Raw genomic sequence first — 19,530 nt, 5'->3', positions numbered from 1 at the left:
CTAAATCAGATTTGATTGATATGTTTAAAAAAAATGGAGGATAGCTTCAGGGAAAAATTAAAAGCTGTCACTACAGAAATACACTACTTAGGGGACAGAGTGTGCGAGCTGGAAGAGAACCAAGGAATAAATGAAAACCAGGACTGAATGTCGGAATACACTAAGATCACAGACCGAAGTTATTTTATCCATACAAATGAAAATGGATGATATTGATAATCGAGGAAGAAGAAACAATCTACAGATAAGAGGGGTCCCTGAAATGATGGAGGATGAACAAGAAGATCCTTCAAAAATTCTTACCTGTATCTTCAATCAAATTCCAGGAAGAACTTCGGATTTTAAAATTAAGCTGGATAGAGCCTATCGAATAGGAAGATTAAGGAATACACCACAAGAAAATCCTCGAGACTTAATTTGTTGTATCCATGACTTCATATTAAAAGAAGAGATTGTAAGGAAAGTTAGATCAATGAAGGAAATCAAATCTAATGATCATACTATTGCAATCTTTCAAGACCTCTCTCTCCCTCTACTTTAATGGCACGTAGAGCTCTGAGACCTATCACTCTCCTTTTGGGACAAAAACAGATAAAGTATCTGTGGAACTATCCATTTGCATTAATGGTCATTCAACACTCCAAAACATATATGATTAAGAACCAAAGAAAAACAAGTTACCTGCGCTCTCTCCTTAATCCCTATGTATTTTTAAACAAATGGAGGTCTTTTTAGTTACCTCCAATGGCCATGAGAGGATGAGCCCACCTGCCAACGTCAAGGCAGACCCCCCTAGGTGGGTCCTAACTCTAACCATTCACCTTGCTTCCTTGAGCCTCTGGCAAAAATCTCTACTGAGACAGAAAGGGGTATTTCTTTATATTAACCCTTAATAGGGAACACATGGGATGGGCGGCTGCATTGTAACAAGGCTGAGTGATACAAAAAATGGATACAAATGCAGAAAGATAAGTCCTGCGCTCACTCCCATCACTGGGTGGCTGCAAATGACTACAGTACACATCAGCCCCAATATATAGTAAAAACCAAAGAAAAACAAGTTACCTGCGCTCTCTCCATAATCCCTATGTATTTTTAAACCAATGGCTATGAGAGGATGAGCCCACCTGCCAACGTCAAGGTTCCCTATTAAGGGTTAATAACGTATAGGGGTGTAGATAAAAAATACCCCTTTCTGTCTCAGTAGAGATTTTTGCCAGAGGCTCAAGGAAGCAAGGTGAATGGTTAGAGTTAGGACCCACCTAGCTGACTCAAAGTACATTGTATACATACGGGGATAAAAGTGGGAAATTCTTAGCTAAAACATTCAAAGCTAAATTGCAAAAAACTTATATATCTAAAATCAAAGATAAACAGGGGAAAATTTGTACTACCAATGAGGAGATAGCAAATACTTTTAGTAATTATTCTAAAGACCTCTACAATTTAAACCCCCCAGAAAAGACCTCTTACGATAGAGTGCAATATCTATCCAAAAATATAACGTTAACGGGAGAAGCAGACCCGCCAGTAACAAGTTTAATAATAGACGATACACCCACTAGATTAAGAGAGTTTCCTAGCTGTGACAATACGACAACACTTCTAGATAAAATGGGTATGGTTTATTTAAAGTTTTTTTTAAACCAAAAAGTGTTACCATACTGGCAGACAAGAGATAAAACTGAGTTTGAGTTACTCTGTGGTACCGGGATAGATAAAAAACGATATCTGTCTAGTATCTATAACCTAATTCAGAGGGGTTCCATGGATAAGATAGTACCCTCATTTCAGTAGAAATGGATGCTAGGATTGAACATCCAATTGACTGGCACTGACTGGTCATTTGTGTTCAAAATGGGAATGAAAGCCCAGGTAAGCACTGCGAGGAAAATGATTTTCTTTAAAATAATTACTAGATGGTATAATACCCCAGATCGATTTAAGAAATATGGTGTATCTGCATTGGATGAATGCTGGAGATGTGGTGAGAAGGGAGCAAACATGGAACACATCTGGTGGGAGTCAGTGGTGTATCCTGGTTTTGTGCTGCCCTAGGCAGGACAAAACTCCGGCGCCCCCCTCCCACCCACGCCACCCTCACCCAACCCTCCCCCCCCCACCCGCGCCACCCCCACCGAACCCTTCCCCCGTCCCGCCTTCTAAATACACACACACACACATTCACTGACAAATACGCATACACTAGGTAACAGAAACACACTCACTAGCAGACACACACACAGTCTAACAGACACACACAGTCTAACAGACACACACACAGTCTAACAGACACACACACAGTCTTACAGACACACACACAGTCTTACAGACACACACACTGACATACACACACACTAACACACACACACACAGACCCACACACATACAGACATACACACACACACATACAGACATACACACAGACACTAACAGACACACACACAGACACACTAACAGACATACACACACTAACAGACATACACACACTAACAGGCATACACACACACAAACAGACACACACACAGACCCACTAACAGACATACACACACTTACAGACATACACTTACAGACATACACACACACACACACTAACAGACATACACACACACACTAACAGACATACAAACACACTCAATCACTCACATATTTAATACATTTTTTTTTTTTTTTATTTAACCCCCCCAGCCTCCTTACCTTTGGGAAAGCTGGGGGGGGGATATCTGTCTCCCTGGTGGTCCAGTGGCTGCTGGGAAGTGCGGGTAGGTGGGCGGCCGGCGAGGGAGCACTTCCTCTGAGCGGTCTGCTCAGCTCCCTCGCGCGCCGCAGAGTGATGCTGGGAGGCGGAGCCGGAATATGACGTCATATTCCGGCTCCCAGCCTCACTCTGCGGCGCGCGAGGGAGCTGAGCAGACCACTCAGAGGAAGTGCTCCCTCGCCGGCCGCCCACCTACCCGCACTTCCCAGCAGCCCGCCGGCCGCCAAGCATGCCTTGTTAGCCGCAAGGCTTTTTTTGTTAGCCGCAAGGCTTTTTTTGCCGCCCCCTGAAAAATGCCGCCCAAGGCAAATGCCTTGTTTGCCTCGCGGCAAATACACCCCTGGTGGGAGTGTAAACTTATTGGGAACTACTGGATCCAAGTATTGAGTGTCATCTATAAGATTTTACCAATGTCAGATCAATTATCCCCATCTTAGATCTTACTAGGCTGGCCAGCCTCTTTCAAGGAGAACAATAAACAGATATTGTTAAGTTTCTTATTGAATGAGGCAAATGCTTTGATCCCGCTGTATTGGCTTAAACCTAGCATCCCGACTGTAAAACAATGGATGATTAGAGTGGAATCATTAAGGGAACAAGAAGAGATTCATTGGACTACCCAGGGAAAAAGACCACTATGTTAAGAAATGGGACCCTTGGATAAAGTTCTGGGCAGGACTATCATAATAAAGCTATTATATGATAAACTGACGATGAGCAAATAAAATACTAATGTAAAAAAGAACATTAATGTTAGAAATAGAGGCAGAGCTTTATTCTTCTTTTCTTTTTCTCTTTCTCTCTTCTCCTTTTTTTTCTTTTTTGTTCTGTTGAGATGCATATGATGATGTGGGACCTTGATAATGCTATTTGGTTATGGCATAAAGTAGTCCCAATATCTGAAAAAAATAATAAAAAAAATAATAACAAAATAATGATGAGTGCTCCAATCATACTGATTTCGGTGATAGCAATAAGAACTTTGACGTGCTAATCCAGCGTCCATTTGAAGTGTCCCCTCCCCCCCCCTGTCTTTTAGTGTACTAGGCATTGGCTCTATTCCAGTTCCTCTTCTTTCAGTGTATTTTAAAGAAATCAGCAGGCTCACATCACTCACCATATTGGAAAAAATAATGTGTGCTCCATGACTTGTCCAAATAAAAAAATCGTTTAGCGCTCCTAAATAGTGATGTCGCGAACACGAAATTTTCGGTTCGCGAACGGGAACTTCCGCAAATGTTCGCGAACCGGGCGAACCGCCATTGACTTCAATGGGCAGGCAAATTTTAAAACCCACAGGGACTCTTTCTGGCCACAAAAGTGATGAAAAAGTTGTTTCAAGGGGACTAACACCTGGACTGTGGCATGCCGGAGGGGGATCCATGGCAAAATTCCCATGGGAAATTACATAGTTGATGCAGAGTCTGGTTTTAATCCATAAAGGGCATAAATCACCTAACATTCCTAAATTGTTTGGAATAACGTGCTTTAAAACATCAGGTATGATGTTGTATCGATAAGGTAGTGTAAGGGTTACGCCCGCTTCACAGTGACAGACCAAACTCCCCGTTTAACGCACCGCAAACAACCGCAAACAGTCCATTTGCACAACCGCAAACTCCCCATTTGCACGTTTTAGTGCAAACTAGTCTAACTACTAATATTGTTGAAACATGCTACTTTTATTCATGCCAGACAATCATGCAGGCCAGACTAACAAACATGCCAGGGCCAATCATAGTTAACCACCTCAGATAGTAACATGGCTCCCTCTATATACAGAGTAAACATGGCTCCCTCTATATACAGAGTAACATGGCTCCCTCTATATACAGTGTAACATGGCTCCCCTCTATATAAAGAGTAACATGGCTCCCCTCTATATACAGTGTAAACATGGCTCCTCTCTATATACAGTGTAAACATGGCTCCTCTCTATATACAGAGTAACATGGCTTCCCTCTATATACAGAATAACATGGCTCCCTCTATATACAGAATAACATGGCTCCCTCTATATACAGAATAACATGGCTCCCTCCATATACAGAGTAACATGGCTCCCTCTATATACAGAGTAACATGGCTCCCCTCTATATACAGTGTAAACATGGCTCCTCTCTATATGCAGAGTAACATTGCTCCCTCTATATACAGTGTAAACATGGCTCCTCTCTATATACAGAGTAACATGGCTTCCCTCTATATACCGTGTAAACATGGCTCCCTCTATATACAGAATAACATGGCTCCCTCCATATACAGAGTAACATGGCTCCCTCTATATACAGAGTAACATGGCTTCCCTCTATATACAGTGTAAACACGGCTTCTCTCTATATGCAGAGTAACATGGCTTCCCTCTATATACCGTGTAAACATGGCTCCCTCTATATACAGAATAACATGGCTCCCTCTATATACAGAGTAACATGGCTTCCCTCTATATACCGTGTAAACATGGCTCCCTCTATATACAGAATAACATGACTCCCTCCATATACAGAGTAACATGGCTCCCCTCTATATACAGTGTAAACATGGCTCCTCTCTATATACAGAGTAACATGGCTCCCTCTATATACAGTGTAAACATGGCTCCTCTCTATATACAGAGTAACATGGCTCCCCTCTATACAGGGGCGTACCTGGAGCATTTGGCACCCAGGGTGGATCCTTTATTTGGCACCCCCCTCCCCAACTTTGAAATGTAAAAAACAACTGCAATTTTTTTTAATGAATGTGTATGCAGTGTGTGTATAGTGTATGAAGTGTATGCAGTGTGTGTATAGTGTGTGCAGTGTGTGTATAGAGTGTGCAGTGTGTGCATAGTGTATGCAGTGTGTGTATAGTGTGTGCATAGTGTATGCAGTGTGTGTATAGTGTGTGTACTGTGTATGCAGTGTGTGTAGTGTATAGTGTGTGCAGTGTGTAGTGTGTGCAGTGTGTGTATATTGTGTGCAGTGTGTATGCAGTGTGTGTAGTGTGTGTGTGTATAGTGTGTGCATAGTGTGTACAGTGTGTGTATAGTGTGTGTATAGTGTGTGCAGTGTGTGTATAGTGTGTGCAGTGTGTGTATAGTGTGTGCAGTGTGTGTATAGTATGTATGCAGTGTGTGTATAGTATGTATGCAGTGTGTGTATATTGTGTAAGCAGTGTGTATAGTTTGTATATAGTGTGTATGCAGCGTGTGTATAGTGTGTATGTAGTGTGTGTATAGTGTGTGCAGTGTGCGTATAGTGTATGCAGTGCGTGCAGTGTGTATGCAGTGTGTGTAGAGTGTGTATAGTGTATGCAGTGTGTGTATAGTGTGTGCAGTGTGTGTATAGAGTGTGCAGTGTGTGCATAGTGTATGCAGTGTGTGTGTATAGTGTGTATGCAGTGTGTGTAGTGCATGTAGTGTGTGCAGTGTGTGTATAGTTTGTGCAGTGTGTGTATAGTGTGGGCAGTGTGTGCATAGTGTGTAAGCAGTGTGTATAGTGTGTATATAGTGTGTATGCAGTGTGTGTATAGTGTGTATGCAGTGTGTGTAGTGTGTGCAGTGTGTGCATAGTTAGTGCAGTGTGTGTATAGTGTATGCAGTGTGTGCAGTGTGTATGCAGTGTGTGTAGAGTTTGTATAGTGTATGTAGTGTTTGTAGAGTGTGTGCAGTGTGTGCAGTGTGTGTATAGTGTATGCAGTGTGTGTATAGAGTGTGCAGTGTGTGCATAGTGTGCAGTGTGTGTATAGTGTGTGTGTATAGTGTGTGCATAGTGAATGCAGTGTGTGTATAGTGTGTATGAAGTGTGTGTAGTACATGTAGTGTGTGCAGTGTGTGTATAGTGTGTGCAGTGTGTATAGTGTGTGCAGTGTATATGCAGTGTGTGTAGTGTGTATATTGTGTGCAGTGTGTGTAGTGTGTGTGTATAGTGTGTGCATAGTGTATGCAGTGTGTACATAGTGTGTACAGTGTGTGTAGAGTGTGTGCAGTGTGTGCATAGTGTGTGTGCAGTGTTTGCAGTGTGTGTAGAGTGTATGCAGTGTCTGTAGAGTGTGTATAGTGTGTGTAGAGTGTATGCAGTGTGTGTAGAGTGTATGCAGTGTGTGTATAGAGTGTGTAGTGTGTATGCAGTGTGTGTGCAGTGTATGCAGTGTTTGCAGTGTGTGTGCCGTGTATGCAGTGTCTGTAGAGTGTGTATAGTGTGTGTAGAGTGTGTATAGTGTATGGCAAAATTAAACCTTATAAAATGCTGATAGAGGAGTTTAAGTTCTCTGCTAAAGATGTATATACTTACCTCAGAGTAAAACACTTTTTTGGAGAAAGTTGAGATAGTAATAGAGGGTAAGACGTATGATATTTTAAAATCAATAATATACCAGAATAAAACAAAGCAGTTGTTCTCTAGATGTGTTAGAATGCTAGACCCAATGAATGATTCAGTCCTATCCAGTGCTATAAAAAAATGGAACACTGAATTAAAAATAAATATAGAATTAAATGAATGGTTAGCTACTCTACAAAAAAATCAATAAATATGTCCATTCTTTTATATTGATAGAAACACACTTTAAGTTGGCTTATCAATGGTATATGACGCCAACTAAAATAGCTAAATTTGATACATCCATGGACACAAAGTGTTGGAAGTGTAGAGAGGAAAAAGGAAATTATATCCACATGTGGTGGTCATGTAAACAAGTGATTGTTGTATGGCAGTGTGCTCAATTTATCATCTATACACTGTGTGGTGTAAAAATATTCCTAAAACCTGAAACAATGCTATTACACTATCAATGGCCAAAATTAAATAAAATAAATCAATTCTTAATTATTCATTGTTTAACAGCCTGTAAAATAATAATAGCAAGGAACTGGAAGGGAGATACCGCATTTAACATCAAATTAATAACAATACAGTTGATTTACCAACTTAAAATGGAGAAGGATCACTGCAAGTTTCTGAATGATAATTTGAGTCTATGGGCAAATTGGGAAAAAAAATTACTACAAATGTAATATCGATACCATTTGAAATAAGAAGTAGAAGCTGGAAGTATGTAGAGCTCTCGTGGGGGGGTGGGTTGTTTTGTGTTTTTGTCTTTTTTTGTCTAAGTGCTTATGTGTATGAATATGAATTTTTAAATACTTTTTTGTATAAGTGAAATTATGGTGATAAATTCAAAAAAAAAAAAAGAGGAAAAAAAAAGAGTGTGTATAGTGTGTGTAGAGTGTATGCAGTGTGTGTAGAGTGTATGCAGTGTGTGTATAGTGTGTGTAGTGTGTATGCAGTGTGTGTGCAGTGTATGCAGTGTGTGTAGAGTGTATGCAGTGTATGCAGTGTGCATCTGCATACACTCTACACACACTCTACACAGTGTGTATGTTGTGTGGATTAAGTGCTGCCACTTACCTGTCCCTCCGGTCCTCCTCGACTAGTGGTCCGGTGGCACAGCATCACTGGGCAGTTTAGAGGGGCCCAGTATTCTCCATGCTCGTTAATAAGACTATCTACCCGAGTTTCCCATCCAGCAGCAGCAGGGTCCTCTGTTCTTGCGATCCGCGAGAGCGTTGCTATGGCAACCCACGGCAACGCTCTCGCGGATCGCGAGAACAGAGGACCCTGCTGCTGCTGGATGGGAAACTCGGGTAGATAGTCTTATTAGCGGCCGGTCCCTTTACACAAGACACAGGGCGGCATTTCGCCGCCCCTCCTAAAGTTTTCCCCAGGCACCCCCATAGTGAGTGGTACCCGGGGCGGACCGCCCCCGCTGCCCCCCCTTAGTACGCCACTGCCTCTATATACAGAGTAACATGGCTCCCTCTATATACAGAGTAACATGGCTCCCTATATATACAGTGTAAACATGGCTCCTCTCTATATACAGAGTAACATGGCTTCCCTCTATATACAGTGTAAACATGGCTCCTCTATATATACAGAATAACATGGCTCCCTCTATATACAGAGTAACATGGCTCCCCTCTATATACAGTGTAAACATGGCTCCTCTCTATATACAGAGTAACATGGCTCCCTCTATATACAGTGTAAACATGGCTCCTCTCTATATACAGAGTAACATGGCTCCCCTCTATATACAGAGTAACATGGCTCCCTCTATATACAGTGTAAACATGGCTCCCTCTATATACAGAGTAACATGGCTCCTGAGCTGCGGGTGGGGGCCCTATAAAAGAATAATAGGGGAAGGGGACCTACTGTCCTCCCCCCGCCCCCACCCCTGAGCGGCGGGTGGGGGTCCTAAGTTACAATAAGAGGGGGAGAACTACTACCCTCCCCCCGGCCCCCACCCCTGAGCTGCGGGTGGGGGCCCTAAACAACAATAAGGGGGGACCTACTGTCCCCCCCGGCCCCCACTGCTGAGCGGCGGGTGGGGGCCCTAAATGAAAATCCCCCCTCCCCCATCAAAGGTGACTAGCGGTCCCCAGACCCCTAGTCACACACCCAAATAAAAAAGCCCCTACCTACCCCCCTCACCCTAAAAAATAGTGAGGGGGGAATAAAATTACTACCCTGTAAAGTAAAATTCAACTTATTATTCAACGTCTTCTTTTTTCTAAAATCTTCATTTTTCGCCCCCAAAAAAGGCCAAATAAAAAGCCATCATACCCGTCAAACTTAAAAATAAAACAAAAAACCCGAGCGCAAAAAAAAATATTTATCCATCTTCACGCATGGAGGGCTCCGCGCAGACTAGGGTATTAACATATACCCTATTGTTACAATTGTTACTTGAAAAGCATGAGGAATGCAGTTGGGGTACCACATGCTCATTTGTTATACCTCCATCCACTACAAAAATAAAGAATAAAAAAAAAAAAAAAAAAAAAAAAAATTCAAAATGAATCTAAAATGGATGCTGTCCAGGAGGTGGGAGGGTCTGCTAGGGAGGGTGTGCTGCTGATTGACTGGAATGTGTCTGCTGACTGTGAGGTACAGGGTCAAAGTTTACTCAATGATGACAAATAGGGGGCGGATCGAACCGCGCATGTGTTCACCCGCCGTGGCGAACGCGAACACGCTATGTTCGCCAGGAACTATTCGCCAGCGAACTGTTCGGTACATCACTACTCCTCAATACTTATGCCTCCAACTTGTTGAGCAACCATGAAAACTGCAATTTTCATATAACCTTTGTCAAAGTTCCTTGAATTTGGGAGTATCGACATTAAATACCTGTATTTCATGCAATTGTCATGGGAACATGACATGTTTCTGTACTTCAGGGGAACACGATTCGAGGGAAAAGAGAAAAGGACAATGATACTAAAGAGTCATTGTCTTCTGTTCCTCTTTAGACCCAAAATAACCTAATAATGTTTTTGAGTAGAGTGCAGTCAAATGAAGTTCATTAGGGTTGTGTCTTGTCAAGTGAAGGTTCATGCCATCGAAGGTCATATCAGAAAAGAGGGCACTTCATCATCAGTAAGTGTTTCCCAAAAATATTGTGTCTTGGTAACTCTCACCACTTTGTTATGACAATAATGCTATTCATCATTGCTTTAATAAATTATAAGAAAATATAACATTATTACGTACTTCAAATAAATAAATCTCCTATTTATTTAAAGTAAATAATAATGTTATATTTTCTTATGATATATTAAAGCAATGATGAATAGCATTACTGTCATAGCAAAGTGGTGAGAGGGATGGTAAAACATGCATAAGAAAGTACTGATGCAGGCATTTAGTGTACCATTGCGTAAAATACTGAAAAGGGTACCTCATTGTTAAATTATTTGATGTTATTCTGATATTTTGAAAAGAAAATCCAGCTTCCTGTAACATATTTGCCGAACAAGTAGATATGGAATGCAAACCTAGTCTTATCTTATAAAACCTGTAAAGGTATGCAGCTGTCATTTTATGAATGTCAGAAATATTGATCACAGATCAATTATGTCTGACTATCTTGTCAAATGATGCAGCAACATTTTTAGTTAGTAAAATAATGGTTTGTAAGATTTGTAATTCAGATCTTAAAAAGTAAGTGGTTTTGCTATTTTACTAACCAGTGAATTATGATGTTTCATCAGCTGAAATTTAAAATTTAGAGAAAATATATAGGTATATTGAAACCTAACAAAAATCTAGCTGCGGTGGTTATGGTGCCAGGAGAGCCCTGATGTCCCTCCATTGTAAGTAGTCAAATGGTTCTGATCAACTTGGCTTCTTAAAGAACCTAGGTGTCGCCCCTCGCCTCTGCTACTAATGCCAGAGAGCAGAAACATCTGTTGGCTATTCAGAGCTAAGCTATGCAGTGCAGAGCTTAGCTCATTGGCTGAGAGCATTACATAGCCTTTCCCTGTTCTATCCCCCCAACTGATCATCTCAAATCCTCATTAATTTCCTTTCTCCCCTCTTTATTTAACTAGTTCCCATACCACTGCTCTTCTCCCTTTATAATTTCATATGTCCCCCTCCATTTTACTATTATAAAACATCAACAAATTCCACAGCACTGTGCAATGTTCGTTCTCATATACTTATTATCTTATCTCTCCATGCTCTCTGCATTACATAATTCAGATTTGTTTTTGTTCATCGTCATGTCAAATATAGTACTCAACTTTTTATTTTGATTTTACTACATGAAGCCAATAATACCTAACAATATATAATAGCCAATGGCCCAGCACTGTGTTTAAATGAACACACAGCACTAATTAGAAAAAAAACAAAACCTCTAAAACCCTGAAGTGCTTTAGGGATTAACATAGTGGTCCTTATTTCTTACTTTATAAAAGTGCTGATTTCAAGAGAAGCAGCTCTTTTTATAGGGCTCCTAACATGCACTCTCCCAGTTATAAAGAACACGATCTGCCTACTTCAATACTGTTTTAGAGTCCCATAGTGCATGAATGGTGATGTCATCTGAGCAGTTATTCACCTTAATGATTGGATAATAATGGACGGATAAACTCCATTCAATCCTGGGGGCCCTAATCTCAGGAAGAATCTTGACATATATCTTGATCTGCCCAAGTTGAAGTCTTAATTGGCACTGGTTTTCTCATTTTAATGAGGGCAGCTGAAATAGCTGTTGCCAGCCAAGCCTCAGGCAGCACTGGGTCGTTTGTGTCCCAGTGCTACCCTTTCAGTAAAACCTCATCTTAACTCCATACTAGCCTAACATTACATGATATCACTTAAGCATTAACCCGAAGTCAACCCTAACACTATCACTAAACATTAACCTCTACACTATTCTAACCCTAACATAAAAAATATCATGTAACATAAAAGATACATTTATTTATTTATAAAATATGGTACCAGGAAGTAACAATGAAGCAGGTGTTATGGTACAATAATTGTACCTAAGGCTTCTGGAGACATTTAAATAACTCGATCGTCAGTCTTCTAGTTTATTATGATGTCTCTAAAACTTCTTGATTCTCTTTGTAAATCAGACACATTTTTTTGTTTAATTTATTAGATAGCTTTTACGGTTAGAAAGTAACAAATAAACATTGACAATAATTACAACTGAACATTGTTTTTAATGAATGAAGCATTTTTATTTTACTTCATCTTATACAAATCCAACTTACTGACATGCATTTTAGTATTTTTAATGGTAATCAAGTATGGTGTAGTATTGTGAAATCATAGAAAGGAATCTAAAAGCCTGTATAATTGCTGCCAGGCAATCTTAAACATGTTCAAGGTGTTGGACTCAGTTAACCTCGTTTCTAAGCTATATATAAACTCTGAGAGAGATACACAGAGTGTCTGAAAAAGATGCAGGAAATATAGAAATCGCTACAAAAACCACATTGAGTTGACATGATCCAATAGATCACCAATTGGACTACGGATGTCAGACATGGTTTTAGCAGTGTTATTTTTGATGAAAATTTTCAATTTATTTTTATTCATAGTCTTTCAACTAAAACGTCATTTTAGTTTTAGTTATATTTTAGTTCTCTGAATCATTTTAGTTTTAGTGTAGTTTTAGTTGACAACCCTCTATATGTCTCTTTTGCCCTTTCCCCAATCCCACTGTTTCTCTTTGTGTCCCCCCAGCCCTTCTAGGTGTTTCCCTCTTAAAGTCCCTGTCTGTCTCTTTTGCCACTTCCCAAGTACCAAGGTGGCGCTTTGCCCCCCACCCAGCCCCTCTGTGTGTCTCTTTTTCTCAACTTTCTCAACTTATTTGTATGTCAACAAAAACAATGACGAAAATTGTTAGCCGACAAACTTAAACTGTTTTTTGTGAGCTACTGATCAAAATAATACAAAATCAATAATAAACCCTAAAAATATCCACTTTAAATCAGATTAAACTTTAGCATCATGTAGAGGTAATTGGGTCTTGATAAAGACCCAAGGGGTACAGTATATTATTGTTGTTAAAAAGACAATAGATTTCACTTGGTTAGATGTCAATATGATAATCCCAATGTATTAATTTATCCATGATGATTGCATTTGCAGGACTCATATTTAATATACATTACAGTATATTATTGTTGTTAAAAAGACAATAGATTTCACTTGGTTAGATGTCAATATGATAATCCCAATGTATTAATTTATCCATGATGATTGCATTTGCAGGACTCATATTTAATATACATTAGTTTATTTTTCAGAACCGTTAATAGAACCTTCATTATCACCAACAAAGTGCAACATCACATGGACATTTGCAGAAAAAATTCTGGAAACCTCCAGATTCTAGTTACCATTAGAAATATACACAACACATGTGGGATTCAGCTGATCTTCCTAAACAGTAATAAATAAACAGAACATAATGTAATACGGTTTTATGGGGAAAAAAAATTCTCTGCTATAAATTGCACTCACAAGATATTGGAGTAAAATGCGCTCCAAAGGTGCCTCCCCCAAAGTAGATGGGGGGCTAATATTTCCTTCTCAGGATCGAAGTATCACCATAGAGCAGATACCAGTCAGGACTCCGATAGGTAGATAGCTGTAAAATAGGTTTATTGTAAATAAAATTAAGAGTAACAATAAAATTATCGGTCTTACGCATTTCATCCCACCATTGAGACTTCTTCAGAAATCAATATCAATAAAAGCAGTGATAATAATAAAGCTCTCAAAAAGCTGCCTCCTGTTTTTTTAGGAGCATTATAATTATCACTGCTTTTTATTACATTTATTACTTTTTTATGACTTTTTAGGAAGATCAGCTAAATCCCACATGTGTTGTGTATATTTATATGGCTTGTTAAGACCACCAATTGGGAGGTGATCTGTGAGAAGCTGTTTCTGTGTTATTGATTAGTATATTTTAATATCTTTATTATTACATTTGTATTTTTGGTTTGTTATATACCAGTTACCATAAGTGAACATGATCTTATTAAATGTTTTGTATAAATAACAAATCACCCCAATGCTGTGAAACCCCTACATACACTCTTTTGCTACTAGTTGACATCATAAATGAAATAATTTGTTGTATAACATGTATAATTAAAGGTCAGATGATCTCATAATACAACTTTTTCTGGAAAGACCCAGAATTTATCTAATCATGAAACACCATGAAGACCAAAGAACTATCAAAATAAGTTAGGGATTAAATTCTTGAAAAGCACCAATTAGGGTTGAGTTATGAAATAAATCTCAGATTTTGAATATCCCTTGTAGCACTCATATTACAAATATGGAAAGGATATGAAAGAATATTAGGAGGGTATCAGTGAGAGAAGCAACCAAGAGGCCAAGCATGTTTTTGAAGGATCTGTGATTTGTAGTTGAGATTGGAGGAACCACCCATGGAACATCTTTGCTCTAGATACTCCTCAAAACTTGGTTTCATAGGAGTATGGTGAAATGAATGCTATTACTGAAAAAAATATATCAGATTCCTTATGGAAGCAAGCATGTGAAAGATTCTCTGGCCTGATGAAACCAAAAGTGAGATGAAACCAGTGAAGGATTAGCACTAAATGCAATGTGTGGCACAAAGCCAACATTGCACACCACACTCAGAATACCATCTTTATAGTGAAGTAATTGGGACTGGGGAAACTGGGAAAGGTCAAGGGAAATATGGATGAAGTTGTGATACGTGAGACTGAGGTTTCACTTTCCAACTGGATAAAGACCTCAAAGAACCACTCTCTCAATGAAGTAACCTGGGTGCAGTGGTTCTATAGTTGTTATCCCTGCAATGTAAATGCAGGGTTAAATCCACCTCTAGTAACTGTCATACTGACAGCCACTGGAGGCACTTTCGCTGAGTAAAACTCAGTTATGTGCCCATAGAAAAGTATTTATTCAGGGCTTTCCTATGAGGAAGCTTGGATGTGTGCACCACATTTGCTACGCATACTTATTAGGTCCAATCAGGGCCGCCATCAGGGAGTGACAACCATAACAGTTGTCACGGGTCCGGCGGCCCTGGGGGGCCCGGCCGTCAGGGCCCCACGTGTAGCGCCGGAACTGCCGCCGGTGCAGTTCCACCAGGGCCCGCACGCTGATGGGGCCCCATCGGGTGGCCCACGCACTTAGCGCTGTGGCCGTGGTATAGCACAACCGTGCCCCTTTAAAAAAAAACAAAAAAAAACAACCGCAGCCACAGCAAGTGATGCTGGGAGGAAGTGGCCCCGGCAGTGAGGGAGAGCCGCGCCGACTACTCCCATCAGCCCCAGCCAGCCACCCTCCTGCAAAGACAAGGTAAGAAACAGGAGGAAATGAGCTCTGTATGTATGTCTGTATTTATGTTACTATGTATGAATGTATGTCTGTATGTATGTATGCCAGTATCAATGTATGTCTGTATGTCATTATGTATGTATGTATGTCTGTCAGTATGCATGCATGTATGTTATTATGTATGCATGTATGTCTGTCAGTATGTATGTATATATGTCTGTATGCAAGTATCAATGTATGTCTGTATGCATGTATATATGTATGCCAGTATCAATGTATGTCTGTATGTTATTATGTATGTCTGTATGTCTGTCAGTATGTATGTATATATGTCTGTATGTCAGTATCAATGTATGTCTGCATGTCATTATGAACGTATATCTGTGTGTATGTGTGTATGGATGCCTGTATGCATGTCTGAATGTATGAATGTATGTCTGTATGCCATTATGAATGTATGTGTGTATGGATGTCAGTGTATGTATGTCTGTAGGTCATTATGAATGTATGCGTGTATGGATGTCGGTGTCTCTATATATGTCATTGTGTATGTATGTGTCTGTATGTCCTCATGCATGTGTGTCTGTATGTATGTTAGTATGTTAATAAAAAATGAGACAAGGTGGGCACACTCGACTAAACGTTGAATTAGCCCCAGGAAAAGGCTAATGTAATATATGTAAGGTGCTCATCCACATAGGGCTCTATCCCCTAAAGAACCCCAAAAATATAACAATGTGAATAGAGTAAGGAGCACACCAAAAATCTTTATATATATGAAATGAACAAACTTTATTTACATGGGTATATACTCTGGGTCTGTCTCTTTAAATAGTATCCACAGAAATACAAAGTCATGCTATAAAAAAGCATTTACCAAAACAACATATGTATACAAACACATATGAACACGCAATGTGTGGTATATAAATGACAGAAATATCATACAAACAGACCAATATAGTATAAAGTATAAACAAAACCCAAACATATAAAAAATGCAAAAAACCATACCAAGATCAGTGAGAAGCAGGGACATATGTTAGTATGTGTCTGTCTGTCACTATGTATGCCTGTGTGTCTGTATATGTGTGTATGTCTCAGTATGTGTGTGTCAGTATGTATGCCTATATGCGTGTATGTCTGTTAGTATGTAGCTGTGTGTGTGTATCTGTGTCCTTTTGTATCAGTGTGTGTGTTTGTGTCTGTGTGTGTATTCCTGTGGGCGGGATTTGGAGGCGGTCCCGGTGGGCAGGATTGGAGGCAGGCCCCAGGGGGCCCAGACCCTGAGCTGAGTTAGGGGCCCCAAAATTTCTGGTGGCGGCCCTGGGTCCAATGATGGATGAAACCGCCTCCTCCGTGACATCGTGAAGGGAGGAGAGGCAAGAAGCACTGAGGGAGCCTTCAGGGATAGAAAAAGGTAAGGTAAACCCTCTATTTTATTATTTTTATCACTAACATGGGGGGCTTATAAAACTAGGTTAGGACACTAAGCGTTGGAACACAGGTTCATATTGCTAACACTTTGGTGTTCCTTTAAACAGAAAGACAAGGCAACATTGGAGTGGCTTATAACTAAGAACGTAATGTATGACAATATCAGTGAAATGTATTAATGTAAGTTCTATATAATATATGACTCAGAATTATAACTTGGTGTATGTTGAATCTGTTTCAAGCATCTGAAATGTACTGTTCCAAATAAGGACTGTGCTGGAAACTCTTGGATAGCTTTCAACTGGCACACATTGTTTATTTCACAAATTGTAGTCTAGGTAGAATGCATGCTTACTTCATCCATCTTTCTCAGAATCAATGACCTAAATGAATCAATAAAAGATGGGTGTAGCTTAATTAATATTAATCTGTTGCATTAAATCGTATCGTATTCTGCAGTAAGTAGGTGGAACAATAAATTTGCTATGGATCACAGATGTCATGAGGATTCCATAAAGAATGAGAGTAGGAGGAGAGGAGAATGCATTTTTGAGAGATAAGATGGACTTAATGTGAGAGAAGGTATAGATAAAGGAAATAGAATGGCAACCTTTACAAATAAGGATGAAAAAGTTAGATCATACCAAAATATCTACTTCTTTCTAGGAATGATTAGGTTACAGTAAGTATTCAAGTAGAGATGGGTTTGCCTTGGATGAAGAAAGAAGGAATAATAATGTAAAGTGAGATATTTTAAAGAAGACGAAAGATAATGGAAATGTAGATTAGCTGTAAAAAAAAAAAAATAACGATAGAGAAAAAAGAAGTATGAACCATTGAATCCAAAAGCAATTTTTAAAAATAAAATGTCAACACTAGCCATGCTTATATTCATCACCTGCCACTTCAGAGTTGGAGTTTTTAACTAACTAATTAGATCAGTGCCCCCCTCTTCCTGCAAAGTTAAAAACATCTGTTTTTCTTAATATATGTTCAGTTTAAAAAAATACTCTGTTCATAGTTACATATAGTTACATAGCTGAAAAGAGACTTGCGTCCATCAAGTTCAGCCTTCCTCACATATGTTTTTGATGTTGATCCAAAAGAAGGCAAAAAAACAGTCTGAAGTGCTTCCAATTTTGCCACAACTAGGAAAAAATTCCTTCTTGACCCCAAAATAGCTGTCAGATGTCTCCTTGGATCAAGCAGCTATTACCCCACTAATTAGAAATTATATCCCTGTATGTTATGTTTTTGCAAGTATTTATCCAATTGCACCACCTCTTCAGGCAAAGAATTCCATATCCTTATTGCTCTTACTGTAAAAAAAACCTTTTCTTTGCCTTAGAAATCTCCTTTCTTACAGCCTAAATGTGTGACCTCGTGTCCTATGTATAGCCCTGTTTAGGAATAGATTTCCAGATAATGGTTTGTACTAGCCCTGAATATATTTGTATAATGTTATCATATCCCCTCTCAGGCGCCGTTTTTCCAAACTAAAGAGATTAAAAATGTTTAACCTTTCTTCATAACTAAAATGCTCCATTCCTTTTATCAATTTTGTAGCTCATCTCTGCACTTTTTCTAGTGCCATGATATCTTTCTTTAGCACAGGTGCCCAAAATTGCACAGCATATTCAAGGTGTGGTCTTACCAGCGATTTATAAAGAGGCAAAATTATATTTTCATCTCGAGAATTTATGCCCCTATTTATACATGACAAAACCTTACTAGTCTTAGCAACGGCAGATTGACATTGCATATTGCTGCCTAATTTGTTGTCTATAACAATTCCCAAATCCTTCTCGTGTGTGGTTATCCCTAGTTTACTAACATTTAGGGTGTAAATTACTTGTGCATTCTTAACCCCGAAGTGCATAACTTTTCATTTCTCTACGTTAAATGGCATCTGCCATTTTAGTGCCCAGTCCCTAAATCTATCCAAATCATTCTGCAGCAAGGCAATATCCTGCTCACATTTTATTACTTTACAAAGTTTTGTGTCATCTGCAAACACTGATACATGGCTTTCAATGCCCATTTCACGATCATTTATAAATATGTTAAATAGAAGCGGTCCCAAAACAGAACCCTGAGGGACACCTCTTACCACTTTTGTCCAGCTTGAAAATTTACCATTTATGACAACTCGCTGTACTCTATCCTTAAGCCAATGTTCTACCCAAGAACAAGAATATTCATCTACACCAATTTCTTTTATTTTGAAGACTAACCTATTGTGAGGAACCGTATCAAATGCCTTGGCAAAATCCAAGTAGATCACATCCACTGCAACACCCTGATCTATACTGCTATACTTTTTTTGTAGAATGCAATTATGTTAGTTGGATTTTTTAGGATTGAGACAGGCGGACGAAGTCCAACGTCCCAGAACGAGACAATCACAGAGAGGCAGGGGCCAGAGACAATATCGACGTTAGCGGTCGGTGACTTAAGGGTTATAAATCTATCCTCACTCACCCTAACAGACGTACAAACTAAAATACTCTCTAAAGGTCTATCTTTCGTACCGACCCCACTCTTTAATATATTCACGTGGACGAAGGACTTGCATTTATTTGCCCGCAAGTTAGCTCTACATAAGTATCATACACATAAAAAAGAAGTGCAAGCACTCAGCCTAGGACTTACAGTCACAGACATGGACTGCTTAGATACTTTGATTGAACTACT

This window comes from Pelobates fuscus, chromosome 12 (genome assembly GCF_036172605.1).
Source record: "Pelobates fuscus isolate aPelFus1 chromosome 12, aPelFus1.pri, whole genome shotgun sequence".
In the NCBI taxonomy this organism is placed as follows: Eukaryota; Metazoa; Chordata; class Amphibia; order Anura; family Pelobatidae; genus Pelobates; species Pelobates fuscus.
The sequence above is the reverse complement of the archived record's forward strand: the minus strand, read 5'-3'. Positions refer to the sequence as shown.